General features: G+C 33.3%; 1 protein-coding gene across 1 annotated transcript in view; it reads left to right on the forward strand.

Annotated features, from left to right (window-relative positions):
- Positions 1-20,439, forward strand: part of LOC145278789 (short transient receptor potential channel 7-like) — a 570,160-nt gene that overhangs the window by 528,415 nt on the left and 21,306 nt on the right. The gene's annotated exons all lie outside the window — the stretch shown is intronic.

Here is a 20,439-nt window from a genome sequence, read left to right on the forward strand (position 1 = left end):
GTATAACAATGTTCTTATTTAGTCTGACTGTTTTCACATGCACGTTTCATGATACGTATGATAATTAACTCTCTCTCTCTCTCTTGTTACATATATATATATATATATATATATATATATATATATGTATAGATATATATATGTAGACAATATATATATATATGTAGATATAGATATAGATATATAGATATATATATATGTAGACAATATATATATATATATACATATATATATATATATATATATATATATATATATATATATATATAGACAAAAGATTTTGAAACATCAGTTGGAGATATTTATTGATTTAAAACCACCTGAACAGTGAGATTCTTTTTCTCACTGGTCTTCCAACTGAAACCAAATTCCCTTCTTTCCTCATTCGTTTCTTAGTGTTTAATTTATCATTCTGACGTTTCCTCTTAGAGGGTCAGACGATAAGGCCTTAAGGAAATTTTAATAATTTCACCTGCCCGTTTTTTTTTTTTTTTTTTTTTTTTGGTATTTAAATTAAATTATGTTTCCTCTGAAATTTCTCCTTCCATTTTGCTGTACCAAGAATTTACTTTTATATATATATATATATACATATATATATATATATATATATATATATATATATATATATATATATATATATATATGTATATATATATATATATATATATGTGTATATATATATATATATATATATATATATATATATATATATATATATATATATAGTCTCTGAAATTCCTTCGACACATATTTTTCGTTGGAACATTATTTTGTCAGTAAATCAATCCTCCGCATCGGTGAATATTTTTAGTTGAACAAAAATTGGTATCAATGTTCTTAAAATAAAAAAAAAGGTTTATTTGTATATTTATTAATATATAGAGAGACACTAATAAAATATAATTTGTTTTTATCTTCCTTCCTTCCTTTACACTGACAACTTTCTATTCCTTGCTTTATGATAACTTTCGAATATATATATATATATATATATATATATATATATATATATGTGTGTGTGTGTGTGTGTGTGTGTGTATATATGCATGGATATACATATATATATATTTATATATATGTATATACATGCATATATATATTTATATATATATGTATATATATGTGTGTGTGTATATGCATGTATGTGCATATATATATATTTATATATATGCATGTATGTATATATATATTTATATATATGTATATATATATATGTATATATATGTACATATGCATGTAAATATATATATATATATATATATATATATATATATATATATATATATATATATATATATATATATATAAAGTGTATTTGTACAAATATTAATGTCTACGTATGTGCATACATGTTTCTGTAATCACCCGTTTTAGGGAGATTACGTCTTTAGGACAAGAATTTCTCTCGAATTTTCACTCAAGATCATAACCATTCTCTTATATTCCCTACAAAAATTAGAATCTTATCTTGAATTAGAAGGGGGACACAGAGAAGTATCTCATTTGGAACAGGGGGTACGGGTGATGCCGCTGATCTATTTATTTACCTTATGCTTTTATTTAATTTCATCTTAACTTCCGTGGGGACAATTTTTATTTTTAATCTTTTTATAACATTAAAATTAAGTATCCATTCTCCGGTAAGCTATTAGAAAATACTTAAGAAGTTCGCCAATGAAAATATCTGTGTATATTGATATTAACATATGTAAGGGTCAATATATACATTAACTAATAGAGAGAAATAAGACTGACTGCATAAATAATATATATGTATAGGTATGTGTGTTGGAGTGAAAGTATATGTATATAGGTATGTAAGAGCGTAAGTCCCATCCACGCGAAGATAACTGTTCTGTTAACTCATTGAGCACTTTTTTGAAGACATGTTGTTTCAGGTGATCTACTTCTCTCCCATAATATATATATATATATATATATATATATATATATATATATTGAATTCCTATCTCGAAGAATTGGAATTATTTCACACTCATATAGTTTGTTTATTTAAAATTTTGTCCGTCTAATTAAATTGTTTTACACATTTTTAATTTAAGCTGGCGCATACACGTGTTTCGTTCGATTGCGGAAACCATTTCCTCGTATAATAAAAGACCTCATCAGATACGAGTAGATATTCCTCAAAACTATTATAAAGTTCAAGATATGAAATAAGAAAGATAAAATAATTAAAAAAAAAAACGGAAATTTAAACCAGTCACTTTAGGTAATATCTATAAATATTTCCCATATAAAAGACTTCCAAAACAACATTGGTAATATGAAATATTACTGTCATATAACATATAGATTTAAATATACATACCCATAAATAAATAAATAAATATATACATATATGTATATATATATATATATATATATATATATATATATATATATATATTGCATGTATTATCCACGTGTATTCCTTTTTAATATATTTAAATATGTATGAATAAAAATCATTACGAAAAATATATAAATGTTTATATCTTTTCTGTATTTATTTCTTGTGTGTTGATGTGTAGGAATACAAAAGTCTTTCGGAAAAAACAAGAATGTTTCCTTCAAAAGTAAAAAAAAAACAAAAAAAAAACAAGAATGTTTCCTTCAAAAGCACACTTTTGAAGGAAACATTCTTGTTTTCTTTTTTTCGGAAGACTTACACTTCAACACACAGGAAATAAATACAGAAAAGATATAAACATTTATATATTTTTCTTATTGATTTTGTATTCATACATATTTATATATATATATATATATATGCATATATGTGTGTATGCATATGCGTGTGAATAAGTATATATATTTATGTATATATATATGTAACCAAATAAGTATATATATATATATATATGTATATGTATATATATATGCTTGTGTATGCATGTGTAAATAATTATATATATATATGTGTGTGTAAAATAGTATATATATGTTTCTGTGTAAATAAGTATGTATATATATATATATATGTGTGTGTGTGTGTGTGTGTGTGTGTGTGTGTGTGTGTGTGTGTGTGTGTGTGTTTAAATGGTCATATATACATATTTGTGAATTATTCCACGGATTTCGGCCTTTTGGATTATTTTGGAACATCTTCCAATTACGCAATTTCCTTGAATTTTACTTGTGCGAATGGAAATTTAATCAATTTTCTTGGATTTACATTTTTGAATTTTATCGTCATTGGATACTTTGCCTTTCACCAGACTATCCATTCATGTGTAATCACTATTTTCTTCGCCATATTCCCTCTGTTTCACTTTTTGTTATCAAGTAAGATCTTTAACTTACTTGCAGTTTCATCAAATACTTTTGTATGCAAAATCCGATCCCGCATTTTGCTAATTCCTACCCTCTAATGAGAAGGAAACTATTTCTTCGAAACTCCGCGGATTAAGGACTATCCACTTATTAAGTGTTTTCGTTTTCAGATTAAATATGTTTTAACTCTTTTTCAAAGTGTTTTTAACATGTTTATTAACTATTTGCTCTTATATATATATATATATATATATATATATATATATATATATATATATATATATATAATCAGGATTGCCTGAAAAATTATCTAGGTTGATGTATTTTTTTAGTATATTTTTAGTGCTGTGTATCTACAAAAATGAGAAAATTAACAATACAAACATATATCATAATGGACCATGAGTTTTATAAAGGACTTGCATAAGTAGGAATAATGGGATATTCATCCTCTTTATCCTTATGCTCAGGTATTTCAAAACATATTGCATCTAATCAGAAGAAGAGAGTAGTTCTTTGTAACAAATAATACATGCAATATCTAGCGATAGGCACATTAGGAAATAAATATTGGAATATCTTGGGTAGAAGATAAATAGTATAGGAGTGAAGAAATGAAAAGCTGGAGAGCTATTGTGATTGTCCTCTGCGTTATACACTGTTATAAAGTGTGTATTATGATCAATCTCTTTTCTTGATTGATTGTTTTTCTTTTTTCTCGACTATTTTTAAAAGAACATTTCTTTTTAATGTCCCTGTTTTCGAACTTCTTGGTTCTTTCATTTCTTAGTAGTAAAAAAAGACGTTGATTGAAAACAAAAGAAAAACACGAATCATATTTGCATTTTTGTTTATATATCTATCCATTTTTTTTTTTTTTTTTTTGCATTTGAAAAGAAACAAAAATTGATTTCTCGTCGCTTTCATCGTCGGAGAATGTCGATGTGGATTTCTTTATCCCATACAAAAAAAAAAAAAAAGAATGACAAAAAAGAAAACCGGAACTGTAAAGCATACACGAAATTACGCTTTCGACGGCCACCTTAATCTGCAACTTGACAGAAATGCAATTGGTCGATTTGGCGCTTCTACTCACAAATCAATATGAAATAAATCGATTTCCATAATATAAAAACGTTATCAACAATAAATCTTCATTTTACGTTTAGATTATGGTAATTATTTGGTCGAAACATATTTATTACAAGCAACGAGATTCGACGCTGTCTGGGATTAAATGAAGATTAATAGATCTAATACATTTTATTGTCATCGAAATCGATTATCCCCCATTTTTCAATCAAATATATTGATTACCTACTCTAGTCGGGGAAGGCTACATATGTCTTCCCGAAGTAACATTGTCCACAATATAGTATTCATTGCACTGTAGAGAACCTACTGTTGATTTAATAAAATTATTTTTATATAATGCCTTGAATTTTAAGGTTAAATCATAGTTACATTGTGCTCTAGAAAGAAGAATTCCGTGACATATTATAGAAGCTACTGTTTATTTTATAGGCCAGGTTGGTCTGCTTGTGCGGTAATAACACATCTTAATTGTATAACGGTGTTAATTTGGTCCAAAATTGAACTTTTCCTTCTTTAATCGGATTATCAATTTTCAATGCTTACCGGAAACATAATGATTAAAAAAAAAAACTATGTAAGAACACCACTAGACACATGAAGTACATTTGTGTGAGATTTCATAAAACTCAGTCAAGCATTTTCGGAGTTCATTGTCAACATCTCTCTCTCTCTCTCTCTCTCTCTCTCTCTCTCTCTCTCTCTCTCTCTCTCACACACACACACACACACACACACACCACACACACACAAGAAATGCGTTTTATATATAAGTAGAGATTAAACCAACCTGGGTTACGCAATATTTATGCTTCTTTTTATACATATTTTAAACACTATATATATATATATATATATATATATATATATATATATATATATATATATATATATATATACAAAACAATATTTTAATATCCAATGTACGACTAGATATACATGTTCCTGAAACTCTAAGAATGAGGCAATCCTAGAAAAAAAGCTTTACTCATTGTCTGACTTAACAACCAAAACCTATGGCATAAAGTTAAAAGTAATTCTGTATGTCGGAAGAAGGGGTTACTCTTTTTAGCAGGAACGATTATTTGACATAAGTCTAATAACCATAACGTAGAAAAGTTATTTCTTATCTATTAAAGTCTGGTACGACTGCATTAATGTTTATAACGATGAGAAAGAGACTAATTTGAATTTTGTATTTTTATTTCTTTGCATTAAAATGCCCGTGCAATTTAATTTTTTCGATTAAAGGGATGAAATGCGACATAAAATGCAATGCCAATTCCCTATAAACTGAAATTGTTTTTTCTCTAAATGTTCAGATTTCGGGATCAACAAAGAAAATAATTCTTGAAATATTCGTATTTTTCATTCACATTTTCCATTTGTCTTCGTAATTGTATATTCTCGCGCCTTTTTCGTACAGTAACAAAATTTGTCCGCAATCTCCGAATCATACTTTTTTCTGCACCAATCTAGGAGATACGAAAATATTGCTAAATTTTGTATGGTTTATTTTACAAAATATCATGTTTAGGAATAACATATCTATCAACAATGATTGAATATATATATATATATATATATATATATATATATATATATATGTATTTGTTTACGCCATAAAACTCTAGAAATCGGAAATAAATTATAGAAGAACGTTGCTGAATGTTTGAGCCAATGGCACAAGTATCATGCAACAGTATTGTTGTATATTGAAAGAGGTTACTATTTATGTAAATATTCAGGTAAAACGCTTTGTGACTTTATTCTAGTTGTTATATTGTGGGGGGGATTCTGTATCACTGTGTCTATACGGCACCAGAAGGAATATGTTGCAATGTCGGGGGGTCTGTATGATGTGAACGGGTGTATCTATTATGTACATGTGTCTCACTCGTGTAATGTCTAGCGGCATAAAATACTGGTAACAGATACATTTTAACAACAGGGACAAATAACAGTTTTAGTAGGGTTGTAACATCAGGTCAATCGGAGAAACATATCTGGTCCATCCCTGATCATGTTTGATGGATCCTCGGGAACAGCTTCGAAGAATGTTCATCCCTATGAATCAACAAATCTAGGGTTGTTGCAACTTTTATTTTCGATTTTTTTCCATTATGAAGATGCTGCTGGCCCATTCTGATTCCCTTGGGAGTCATCACCGTTCCACTGGGACCGTTAACTATTTATATTTTCTCTGTCGCTCCCCCTCGAACCAGGACTGTACACTGATAAACCTAGTCTCTGACAGGATAGATACAGCAATTTCCGTTGATACTAGCGCACAAGTACATGTATTTGGTGACTTTAATGTCCGCCATAGTAATTGGCTTGGTTTCTATACTTATATAGACCCAGCTGGTAGCATAACACATAGCTTTTCTATATCTCATTTCCTATCACTGACAGTAACGCTTCTGGCACGTTTCCCAGATAAGCATGATCAACATGCCTCACTTCTAGATCTATTGCTGACCACAGTTACCGATGATTGTGTAACGAATGCCCATATCCAACTCGGCAATGCTGATCACGCTGTGATAATGGTAGAAATCACCTTAAACCCTCGACACGAAACTGAATACCTATTGCTCAAAACGACAAGGTCCTCTAAGAAGACTTACTGAAAATCCATCAAGGATCTCATCAGAGATTCCTTTTGGGGAAATATCTTTTCTCTTCATGTAGAACAGTGCGCAAATGAGAGTACTGAATGGTTCAAAGTGGCAATTGAAGTGCAAGTTCCCATACCACTTACCCAAATGGTTTACATCTACTTTCGCAACTGGCATTGCTCAATTACAGCATGCATACTTCAGATTTATCTGACGCAAGTCTAGTACAAACAGACGAATGTTTATTGAAGCTAGAAGTAATTGTAATTTTTAAAAAAAATAGCGGCAGCTTAGAGAGAATACACCGAAACCACCAGAAAATGCATTGAAGCGCAGAAATTAGAAACTCGTGATTTCTGGCAAATCTAAAAGTGTAGTAAATAATGGCAATTTAAAATTCCCCAACTGTTAAATATTCATAAGGTTGTTTGCACGGCAACCATGAAGCCTTACATGGTTGGCAGTCGGTTTGCCTCAAATTCTATATTGAACCTAGCAAACTACTCCCTTTGCCGATAGACACTTTATTAAATGATCTCAAACTTACCCCTTCTCAAGTGCATGATATCATGAAAATCTCAAAAGCATGTGGACCCGATTTCATCCCGGCGGTATTGTTAAAAAAAATACTCCGCTGGGGTTGTTCCCCTCCTATCCAAATTTTTAATAAATGTCAACAAATCTTGCTTTCCTTGCCACTGGAAAACTGCTTCTGTTGTACCAGTTTACAAGAATTCTGGCGAAAGAACTAATCCATTAAACTATCGTCCCATTAGCCTTCTCTCTCTTTTCGCCAAAGTATTTAAGCTTATGATTAATCAAGCTCTGTCCGACCAACAATATGAATTTAGACAAGCCCGTTCTATTGCAGCTATCCTAACTGTAATTTCTGAACGTATATACCATACACTGGAAAAAAGCAGGGGAAGAAGGAAGAGCAGCCTTAGATATATCTTTTTTGACAGAAAATGGAATGATGGTCTTCTCAGAAAAATCAGAACAACTCTCTCCCAGATTTTCCTCTGAAAACCATTCTTTTCCAGGTTCTTGATATCATAATAAAACCTAGACACCATAAAGGCGTGTATATCTGATCTCATCTAGGCTATACTATTTAAAAATGCTCTGCTAATAGTTGCTCTAGTTCTCTCTAAACGTCTCAAGAATCTTGCTTTCCTGACCGGTGAGAAGTTGTTGCTGTGATAACAGTTTACAAGAATGCTGGCGGGTAACCTGACCAGCCCAGTTATCGTCCTATTCGCCACATTCTTTTCTTCGCCAAAATCTTTGAATCCTTAATTAATCTTATCTACCACCTCATAGATACTACACTTTTAGTTTCAACCAACATTGTGAATTTAGACAAGTTCGTTATATAGCAGATGTCATAACTTTAATCTCTGAACGTGTACATTAGGTTGACAAGAAAGTTATTCAGGTTTTTAACTTTTAACTTCTAATGAAAATACCTCGGCTTAAACAAAAATTATTAATCGAAATACGCCAACGCAAAATAAATGTAGCTATAGTAGTTTGAAGTAAATATCTTGTGTACTGGTGGAGATAAAGTCGCTGAAGCCGTATTTGATACTGCTTACGTTTTTAAGCATTTCTAACGCAAAAATGTGTCGAGATGCTTGAAAAAGTGGTAGTCGGTAGGTGAAAGATTTGAAGTATATGGCGGATGAGGCAGAGTTTCGTAGCACAATTCGTTCAACTTCCGTAGGGTCAGTTTATCAATGTGCGGCCGGGCATTGTCATGAAGGTGAATTGTGCCTATTCTGTTGATAAATGTTGGATGTTGTTGTCGATGTTTTTGATGCATTTCATCCATTTGTTAACAGTTTCTCCGCAGTAATTGTTTCGCCTGCACTCAAAAAACTGTAATCTATGAAACCAGGCATACTGAGCTGAGCGTCGCCGGTTGTCGTAAAGAACCCACTGTTCATTGCAAGTCTCAACTCGGTCGAGAAACAGGTCGTTTATGTTGCGCAAAAGGAGGAAAGATCACGCTTCATAATTGCGTTTTTTGGGGGGAGGGGTTGTAGTTCAATTTTTTGAGGCACCAATATCACGGCTTTTGGCTTTCATTCCTCTCAAGTTGTCGAAAATCTTCGTATATGTTAGGTCTAATTCAGAAACATGTTCCCAAACAGTTTTTCGTAAATTGGCTTCGATTAACGCTCTTAATTGACGTTGTCAACATCCGATGGCCGACCACTACGCTCATCATCTTACATACTATCACCGCTCCCATGAAAGTTCTCAAACCACCATTGTGCTGTGCGTTCAGTAGTGATTCCTGATTCAAACGCTTCCTTGATATTGCGAGCTGTTTCAGCAGCTTTTTCGGCCTAGCTTAAATTGAAATAAGAAAATTGTGCGAATTTGCTTTTTTTCTATCTTGTATTCAACATTCGACATAAACTAATTGATTTAAACGATTGTAATTTAAATAAAGCGAAAAACGCTTTTTAAAATGATATATAAAGTAAAGGTATTATAACGAAAACGTATTTAAAAATACATCATTTGAAATCAAAATTTTACATTCCGAAAGTGCATTCCTCTCAACTTAATACCACGCATTGCATATTTAAGGCTGTTGATAGAATATGGCACGATGTTGTCTCATTAAAATTAAATCATATGATTTTACTGGACGACTACTTAAGATAATGAAATCTTAAGAGAAAAACTTTGCTTGTATTCGATGCTCGTATGTGAAACCACGAAATAAATGCGGGTGTGCCTCAGGGGTCGATCCTTGGACATTTATTATACCCCTCATTCATAAATGTCATCCCTGAGATGGATATCCTTGCGGTTGACACTATGCTCTATAACAGACACTAGGGGAAAACCAATGAACATATATCTTAAGAAATGGTTGAAACTTTAGAGACATTTTGTAGTGGAATAGTGGCATAAGTGGATAGGAACATTCAATGCAGCCAAGACTAAGGTTCTTTCCTTTAATAATTACAAGAACCCCTCAATCAGATAGTCATGTCTAATAATACACTGCCGGAAAGTATTCCTTAAAACTCCTTGGCTCACCGTTCATAGGGAACATGAATTGGAACAAATATATCAAGGACATTACCAAGGCTGTTGCGAAGAAGGTCGGCTCTCTCTCTCCCTCCCTCCCTCCCTCCCCCTCTCTTTCTCTCTCTCTCTCTCTCTCTCTGTGCAGTGCTAGAAAGTGACGCCTGAGAAAATCCTGTCCCACTACAAGGCTACCATTCGCCCATGCTTGGAATATTGTTTACACATCTGAGCTGATTCATTTGCTACTTGTCTCTCACTTCCATACGGGGTTTAAAAAGAAAAAAGGAGTCGCCAACCTTATAGGTTCGGCACTGTCAATTAAATACCAACCTCTGTCACGTGAACGAAATATTGCATTTCTGTATCTATTTTACAAGTATATTAATGGAAAGTGTTCCGACAAACTTCACGCCTTGTACCTCCTCGCTGTAACCACCCGAATAACTTGTCAAGCAACACTCTACATTGAAGTGATCCCTAGATGCCAGAAAACCTTGTATTCAAATATTTTATTCCCTCGAACTGCTAGACTATGGAAATCTTTCCCAGTTCTCTGCTTCTATGACATGCAAAAGTTCAAGTATAATGTGAACAGACATCTTGCTGCTCAACTCCCTGCATATATCCCTGCTATATTCTTTCCGAAATAGTAGTACCTTTCAATCAAGTGGCACTGAGCCTGGCTTGAGATGAAAAAGCCATAAAAATATATTCGGTTCTGTTCCAGATCTTTGTACGAGTATTTCCCCGGGACGGGTTACGCTGACTTTGATGTAAAAAGCATCACTGGTGTTATTATACTTCACTCAAGGCAGCTGATAATGTTTTTTTTATTTTTTTTTTTTTCCAGTTTTTGCTTGTAGGCCGCTGTCAACATCGCTTAAAAACAGCATTTGGTATTTTAAAACACTCGCCCATCTGATACCCACTCGACTAAACATTGCTTAACTTCGGTAATCCAATGAGAATGTGTGTGTCAACGTGTTTTTTTTGTTTGTTTTTTTTTACATTTTTTTTTTACACAGTGATCACCACTTATCAAGGCCTGTAAGCCACTCAGGGATAAGGGTTATTGCAAGTACATTACGTTAGTGTGGAGATTTGATGAAGTGTTTACTTAAGGGGGCGGTTCATTAGGAATTTGTTAACATTGGACTTGAAGACATCCAAGTTGTAGTCCGGTGAGAAGCAGACAGACGGAACAGAGTTCCACATGCGTGCAGTTCTAAGAAAGAAGCTTTGTTAATGGAATCCGCGTTTTGGTTTAGGCACAGATATAGAGTGGGGGAAATTTTTAACAGTGGATTCAGCTAGACGGGTGTTTTTCGTGAAAGATTGGCGAGGGAGGACCAGCGATTGGAGTTCAGACGAGCACCTGCCATGGAAATAACGTGGACATGGAGTTCACCACTTATCAAGGCCCAATGGCCACTCAGGGATAAGGGTTATTGTGTGTACAGTAACAAAAGGGATAGTGTAGCAATAGTATTGGAGAATTGGTAAGGTGTCATTATTTGGGGGGGGCGGTTCATCGGGAATTTGTTTGTGTTGGACTTGAAGACATCCAGGTTGAAGTCAGGAGGGAAACAGGCAAGCGGAACAGAGTTCCACAGGCGTGCAGTTCTAAAAAAGAAGCTTTGTTCATGGTATCTACGTTTTGATTTAGGCATAGATAGAGAGTGGGGAAAATCATTGACGGTGGTTTCAGCTAGTCAGGTGTTTTTTTGAGAAAGATTGGCGAGGGGGAACCAGAGAATGGAGCTCAGACGAGCACCTGCCATTGAAGTAACGATAGAACAATAACAGGCTCGCTACGTCTCTTCTGTGGGAGAGAGGTTGCAGGGTAGAGAAAAGCCACCAAGCCAGGGAATCTATTTTGTACTCCGTCAAGACAGGATAGGCTGTTTTTTGCAGACCCCGCCCAGATGTGGCAGCAGTACTCCATCTTTGGACGTACTTGGCTCTTATATAGATAGAGAATTGCATCATTCTTCTGGAGCTTCTGGAGCGGTAGAAGGATCCCACCATTTTCCCAGCGACCTTGGCCACAAACTTGATGTATGTGTTCCATTTAAGATCAGGTGTAAAGGTCAAATCCAGGAGCTTATACAATCCTGGGGCCTCCCTTAGACGAGAGCCATCCATTTCAATTGATGCCAGATGGGGATCAGAGCGTTTATGATGTAGAGATAGGAGCTTGGTCTTAGATGCATTAAAGGTAACCAGCCACCTCTTTCCCCACTGTACCCCGCGCTCAAGATCAGAGGAGAGAGAATCAGAGAGAACATCATCATTTACGGTCTTTGATGTGTTGCCATAGATGGTCGTGTCATCAGCATAGATGTCAACGAAAGATTTTAGTATGTGTTTAGGGAGATCATTGATGTAGATCAGAAAGAGAGTTGGGCCCAGTATGGACCCCTGAGGGACTCCAGCAATAATACAGTGGGCCTCTGATTTCTACCCATCAACCACTACTCTTATGAGCCTATCAGATAGAAATGATTTAATGATAGAGAAAACATTTCCAGTTATACCGTAGCTGGAAATCTTGTGTAGTACGCCTTTATGCCAAACCTTATCGAAGGCCTTTGATATGTCGAGAGCAATTGACTTAGAACTGAAGCCTTTGTCGAGAGATTCGCTAATCCTATGAGATATAACCGTTAGCACATCTGCTGGTTTGTGAACTCATTAATTTTAACAGAACCTTTATTTAATCCGATCCTGGTTCTTTGTGTTTCTGGAATGATCTACCTAGGATGCGTTACACTGAGTTCTTTTTAGGTAACGTAATATTCGCAAACGGTCCTCAGTTGCATTATATATCGGTAAAGAGAAATGTTAATTTTGCAGTTCTTATTTCAGGAAGATGTCGCTGTCCGCCAACATAAAGATCACCCATTTGATATTCACGATTTTCAACGTAGCTTAACTTCTATAATCTAATTCTATAATCTAACAGAAACCGGTGTATCAACGTGATTATATGCTGTATTTTGAATCTGGTGCGATTTCATTCTTATCAAGTTAGTTTGCATGGCAGATGCGCATAGTTTGTACACAAATATTAAAAAATGAAGCAACATGTTAAACTTTATTTCTCTTTGAACGCACAGGTTGACAATGCAAATATGACCTCGAGTTTAATTATTCAATCTTACCAATAATTCATTTTACCACGATTCAATGTTAATTCTTTTGCAATTTAGGCGCATCCGACCTTCCCGGACGTGTCAATTCGACTTGTTCGCGATTAACCAGCTACGACAATCCAAGCCCTTTCATATACAGCTGGAAGCTATTCAAACAAATGGCGGTCAAAACTAAGTTTCCGCCGTCCCAGGTTCGGGCAAGTCTTGTCCGAATGGCTGAGCAGAACATCGAGTGTTTCTTCGCGCTTTTGACTCCATCGAGACATAACGATGATCACCAGACTAGCAATGACATCACTTCCGATACCGTAGGAAACTCATCGCTGATTCTACCGCTTCTAGCCAATCGGGGTTGGTATTTTGATGTTTTAGCCTGCCACCCTCTCTTTTTTCTTACTATCGACTTTTTCTGCTTTGTCAGCACTGAGAGTGGATTTGACGACCACATGTGAAAGCTTTCTTCTGGCAGATCACGCTTGATTGATGTCTATTTTCATGCTATGAAATTTTGGTTTAAGATCTCAAACTTAAAACGCTTGTAAATAATCTTTGACTCAATTTCAATGTTCGAAAAAATAAACATCGCAAGTTGATCTGGTTCAATGGTTTAGATGGCGTTGGCGAGGACTCATACATGCTGTTTATACTACAAAGTTATGAATCAATTAATATTCCTCAGGATATTAGTGGGATACTAGAAAAGATTCATCCTAATTAACGACACGAGATTCTGACCTAAAATGCATGAAATGTTATCGGTAGTGTTTATCTTTCCTTTTGCAAAACTCAATCATGTTCTGCAAAGTAAAAAAACAATAATTCACTATACAATAAAAAGCAAACCGATCAATATAAATAAATATTTGGAGATATAAAGAACTTGAAGCATGAATCATTTTTTCAAAAATTACTGATTTCGGCATTAAATACCCTGAAATGTGTTGATATGTCGCACAACAAAACAATCGAACCAAATGGATACGAACGCAAATGTGGAATTATTTCCGGCTTTATCTTATGTGAAAAATACCTAGGATCAATCTCGATGAAACAAAAAAAAACATTTCTTGAGTTGAAAAAGACTTATCTTGGTTTAAATAAGAATATAACGGAAACAGAAGTTTGTATTTTTATTAGCAAATAATAGAACAATAATTATTACTTAAAATAAGGCACAAACCATCAGAATGGTTAAAAGTGGGGCATCTTAATCATCCCCAATCTACAGAACTTCAAACTAAATGCATTTGACTGTTTTTGTATATTTATTCTTTTCTTGTCGAATTTAAAAATAATTCATTACAGTTTGACAATTGTTTCAGGCACAAGCAGTCAGGAATAAACAAGGTCATTTTTTTCATGCTCATCAGAAGACCAACAGCGAAATAAAATTCTCATGCAATAAAAATAACCAAATAATAAAAAAAACAAACTTTCCGACCTTTACATACAAAAGCAGTTTCTTTCATAGACAACAACCATACACTCTCGGAGGTGTTCCGTTTAGTTGTGAAAGAACTGATGCCCTCGTAAACTTGCTTACGTGGAGAGTAATTGTGCTGTTTCTAACCATACCTATCCTAAATTGGCACTGCTTAAACTAGTAGCAAGAAAAAGTCCACGACTGCTAGAAACGACGCCACGATTATCAGAGAGCCTGTCCACATACAACACCTGAAATTCCCAAATCGCCAGCCATTTATTACTGACTCCGCTCAACATCGCTTGATTTCGTTGATTTCACTGGAACCGATATCTCAACGTGATTATGATGTGCAAGTTTAAACACCAAAGAAAAGTCAAATTACTTTCGCAACCCTGCAAAACTTTCAGAACAAATAATCATCAATAATTTCCCTAACACTCTATCAGTGCCTAAAACTAAACTAAAATTCCATGAATAAAGTTTCTTTCCTAGCACTGTTTATCTATGAAACAACAAATACCGCAGGATTGATTCTCAACTTACTATAACAGTGACGTTTTTAAATTTATGTAAAAACGTTAATGTTGAGACGTTCACTATACTAATCAAGATCGACTCAAGTTCCCCGATCGATATTTTGCATTATGAAGAAATTTCGTTATTTCTACTCAGATAAAACTGAACACTTCTTAAATGTGATACAAGTTAACTTCCTACATCATTTGATTGATGAATACTATTAGTTCAACCTATGGCCATTTAGTAAATTAATTTATTCTGATGGATTGTTTGTTAATTTTGGTTGACTGTGTGCATCTCTACTCTAGCCGGTGCATCTCAAATATGGCTGACAGCATTTATATCAAATCTAGCGAAATCTGTATATATCAATATGTCTCTACTCTGATAAACAGCTTACATCTCGATTCTGGTCGAAGGCGTGCATGTTAAACTTTCCGAACCTATTGCATGACACTATTTCTGAACTCTGGGAGATAGCTTGCATCCCGAATCTACAATGGCGCATGTAACCGTTTCAATTTTTTGTAATATAATACTGTCATCACCGTCTTAGAAATAAGGAAGCAATACTTATTTTGGGTCATCATACATTGTTCGTTCTGTGGTTGATTCGTCGCATGTTATTTTATGAAATCTCATAAACAAATTACATTGATATAAGCACGGAAACTGTATTTCACTTCTATTTACAAAATTCCAAAATACAAAATCCTTACATGGCGAAAGTCTCAAGTTCTAATTAGTAAATAACGTAGATCAACATAGAAAACTACATACAAGATGGCATCCAACCAACATCTTTCGTAAATAACTGTGAAGACAAATAACCCAATAATAACTAATTGAAGAAAAATAGATTAATAATGCATAGTTAAAAAACGTGTCTAGTGTTCCAACAATCCTTATCTAACATTAAATTTTTAAGTCGATGCAAAAGTTCTTGCTGATTTAAAATTTCATCTTAAAAATAAAAAACTGTCATTTTGAAAATATTTATTCATAAAATAACGTCCTTGCACCTTATGGTTTGATTTCTTTTGTCAAGTAGTTTATAAATACTTCGCTTGCAAAATACATAATGGTTTTATAATCCTCAAAATAATTGATATACCGAGCTAGGTCATAAGTAGGGCTATGACAACAGCGTATTCTTTTCATTCTTTTTACTCTCGAGTATATATCCGACACAGTTATACACAATTAATCAACCAAGGATCACACCACTCTACATAAAAGCATATAAGATGCCAATGGAAATATACCTGAAAATTAAAACAAAGGAAAAAAATATGCTGTTGTCATAGCCCTAGTCATGAGAATATCAAAAACGGCAAAGTTTCCCAACCAAATTTTCCTAAGATATTTTATGGAGTACTGCCGTGTGATGACGTAGATGATGGAAGTTAGTTCCCGTTCTGTTAACTAAAGAAGTTCGTTTCCAGGTCAACATGGACGAGAATATTACATAACAATATGAAAGATGCTTTAATAATCGGAAAAGAAAAAGTGATACATTTATCATGACGATAAGTTTAAGTAAAAATAATTTGCCCCAAATAAATCACAATGGATTCAAATGTCCCTCTACAAATCAGCAAAACCTTTTGCATCGACCTGTTTTATAATGAAGTGAGATAAATATGTGATTTTACTTTCTTCAATTAAATTTTTAAGCAGCATTGCTTTTTCGATACGTTTTCCAAATTTGAAAGCACGCTTTTACATTATAACCTCATAAACTTGTGTTGTAACCGAGTATTTTTGTCGTTGTGTTTATCATTTGTATTCTGCTAAATAACTGAAATATCTTTCAAATGTTGTTGGTGTTCTTGTTGTCACTGAACGTCATTCATTCATTTCGAATAAATGAATAGGATGATTGCTAGTAGTATTTCTTTCCACAATATATTTTAGTTACAATAGAAAAATATCGGATACCTATGAGAGGAACGACGTGAAAGTTGCTAACATTCCAAACTTAAAGTGGTTTTGTCGAAGTGGATTCGAACTTGGAACCCGCAGTTTGTCACTCCATGTCGTTAACAACTTAGCCACCATCGCCTCCTGTTGTTGTGACACAACGTTGCCGAGTTCTATAATGCTATGACACTACTTTTCCATCGCAAAAGATATATATGACAACAGTAACTGGACGATTCGAAGTTCTAGACATCCTGTGGAGACGTCTGACACCTTTGTATTTTGAAATGTGTGTGATTAATTACAAGATTTGAATGGGTTGGTTGGCTAGCATTTAGAAAGGCTATTTTGCCAGCTGTATACCTATTGTGAAGTTCTACAAGTCACAATTTTAGCAAACCTAGTACAATCTCATTAGCAAATAAACACTACTTTCACGCAATCAGATTTGGTTTAATTCACTCTCAAGTGCTGTGACCTCTCGGGTATAAAGCCTTTCTTCATAAGGGGATAAGTTTATTACTGTGTATCTTATATATGTTCTAGTCGACTTTAACAGTCGATCCAAGTACCACCTCAGTTAATTTGGCTCCTTAGTAATACGGTGGAGAAAGTCAGATACGAAAGCAACATATGAAGTTATGTTGTCAGATTTTCAAAGTTGAACCTGACATCAACTGGCTTCACGTCTTGTCAAGAGCAATAGATACTTTTTAATATTCACCATCCTTTAATCCTAACAAATACCATTTTTTATTATGAAAAATTTAAACTCAGTTAAAATTGTTGAAAATTGTAAGGGTATGAATATTTTACCGGCGTCGGTGTTTAAATTAGCAACAAAATAAATCGATATATAAATTTTGATCGAAAATTCTCTTCTCTTTTTATTTTCTTTTTTTGTACTCTTCATCTTTAACTTGACGCATGAAACTCGCAATGTGATGATGCCATCGAATATTCATGTCCATATTGCAGAATATATTAACATCAACAACACCATTTTTATGATTTCATTAATAAAAATATTGATACGTTGAACACCAATAATAAATAAGGCAGCATGCCTGTATACTTTAAAGAGTGAATATTTACAAAAGTACAAAATAGTGTTACATAAAACTCCTACAAGATTGATTACGTCCTCCATACGGTAGAAAAATCTAGCACAAGACTGAAAGGTTTGGAGAAGTCAGAAACATTAAAGAAGGAGCACTCTGACCTATCAAAATTTGCCCGGGTAGCATCGTCGAGATTTCCTGGTCTGTTAGCCTTCGCCAAACTTATAGTAAAGAACAGATACTCGACTGACATCTTGCAGTCAAGATTGTTTCATAAAAAGAAAGACTGGATATATACTTCCTTCCCATCGCATGAAGATGTAGCACAAGGTGGAGGAGAATCAAGCCAGAGTTTCTAATGAAAGCGCACTTAAGATTCTTCTGTCAGCAGCTCTCTGCAGTGCAATTGCCTTATTGTACCACCATTGTTCTTTCATAGCTCGGAGAGCTCGTTGTACCTCACCTTTACACTTTTTGTAGGCCGTGTGCTTCACTGTTGAGTTTTTGCCCTCAATCCAACATTTGTGAGATGAGTGCATCAGTTACATCAACATCCTCATCATTTTATCAAGCTTATTAGAGAGATCAGTTCTCTTTTCCCTGGTTTCAAGAAGCCGCACATCAATGCGTTTGGGGACTGTTGATATATATATATATATATATATATATATATATATATATATATATATATATATATATATATACCAGTGTGAATAAAGGATAATCGCGATATGTATTCCTAATTTCGGTCAACTATTCCTTTTGCAAGTGTAATAGTAATGCCGAAACCTCGTGAAATAGAAACTATAATTATGAGGAAATAGTTCACAAATAAATAAATAAAATATAAATATATATAAATAAAAAAATATACAAATTACTTATCTCAAAGATTTCATTAATAAAATAATATCTAAGTACTAACGCAACATGTTGAGCGATGTCTCTAGAACAAGTCATTGCAGAAACATGTATGCACATGTGTAGCGAATAATGTTTGTGTAAATAAACACACTGAAAACACGCTCTGTTAATTCATCCAACACATTTTGATAAACACGAGTTTCAGTATGTTTATATCTGAGAAACTAAAACTATACTGCAAATACATGCATACATTATATATATATATATATATATATATATATATAATTTATTTAATTTAGGTAAACAAAATTACCATAAATACTATAATAAATCTACTGTTTCAATACAAAAAGACATCGCCAGGCGACGATAAATATCCGGTCTTACTCGAGGCCAGTCCTTTAATAGACAGAGCTTAAGATCAGAAGTTTATTGTCGCCTGATGATATCTTTTTAGAGTGAAGCAATGCATTTTTTGTAGCAACTCATGGTAATTTTGTTTACCGAAATTAGAATAAAATAATGCCCTTCTCTTTTTATTGAGCACTATCAATAACCTCGTTTGAATTCAATGTTTTTACTTTTAAATATTTTAAATCTGAAATATATCTATATATATATATATATGTGTGTGTGTGTGTGTGTGTGTGTGTGTGTTTCTTATGCAGTTTAACTACTTAAGGTAGTAACAACATAACACAAACTCCTCAACAGTGCAATATTAGAGCTATAGATATTTTTCAAATATTGAGTAACAAGAAACAGTTACTCGTTTTCAAAATATTGTTTTTTTTTTTATTGACAGCTCGCGACAATTTTTTCCGGTCATATGTTAGCATATAAGTATATAATAGTTTCTTTATGAGTATTGACCGTGTTAATAACAGAATTCTGTTCGTAGGATGTGCTTTTTTTTAATAATTGGTTCTTACTTTGCGCTGAAGAAATCGCCCTGTTGCGCTAAACTATAATAAGTGAACTATTATATAATTTAATGCCTATATCAGGGCCAAAATAATTGTAGGCAAGTTGTTACTAAAAAAAGAATATTTTGAAAATAAATAATTCTATCAGTGCCTGTTTCTTATAATGTGGTACTTTATGATAATATATATATATATATATATATATATATATATATATATATATATATATTTAAATAAGAAAGGTCACCAACAATTGCTATGTATTTTTTAACATTATTTTATTATTCCGTGTTTTGATTTTTCATATAAGAAGGTATCATATTTAGATCATTGTAATAATATTTTGAAATCATTGAGATAGTTTTTTACGCGTTTCAGACGTTCTGTGTAGCATCCTCTTCAGAAATATTTCAAAGTGTAAAATGATTAAAATATATTTAAAATGTGTTCAGAATGTATAAAAGCATTTTCGCAGTCCATTTTTGTTACATGTTTCCCGAGCGGATGAAATATATATAC

This window comes from Euprymna scolopes, chromosome 1 (assembly GCF_053919585.1).
Source record: "Euprymna scolopes isolate OS-2025 chromosome 1, ASM5391958v1, whole genome shotgun sequence".
In the NCBI taxonomy this organism is placed as follows: domain Eukaryota; kingdom Metazoa; phylum Mollusca; class Cephalopoda; order Sepiida; family Sepiolidae; genus Euprymna; species Euprymna scolopes.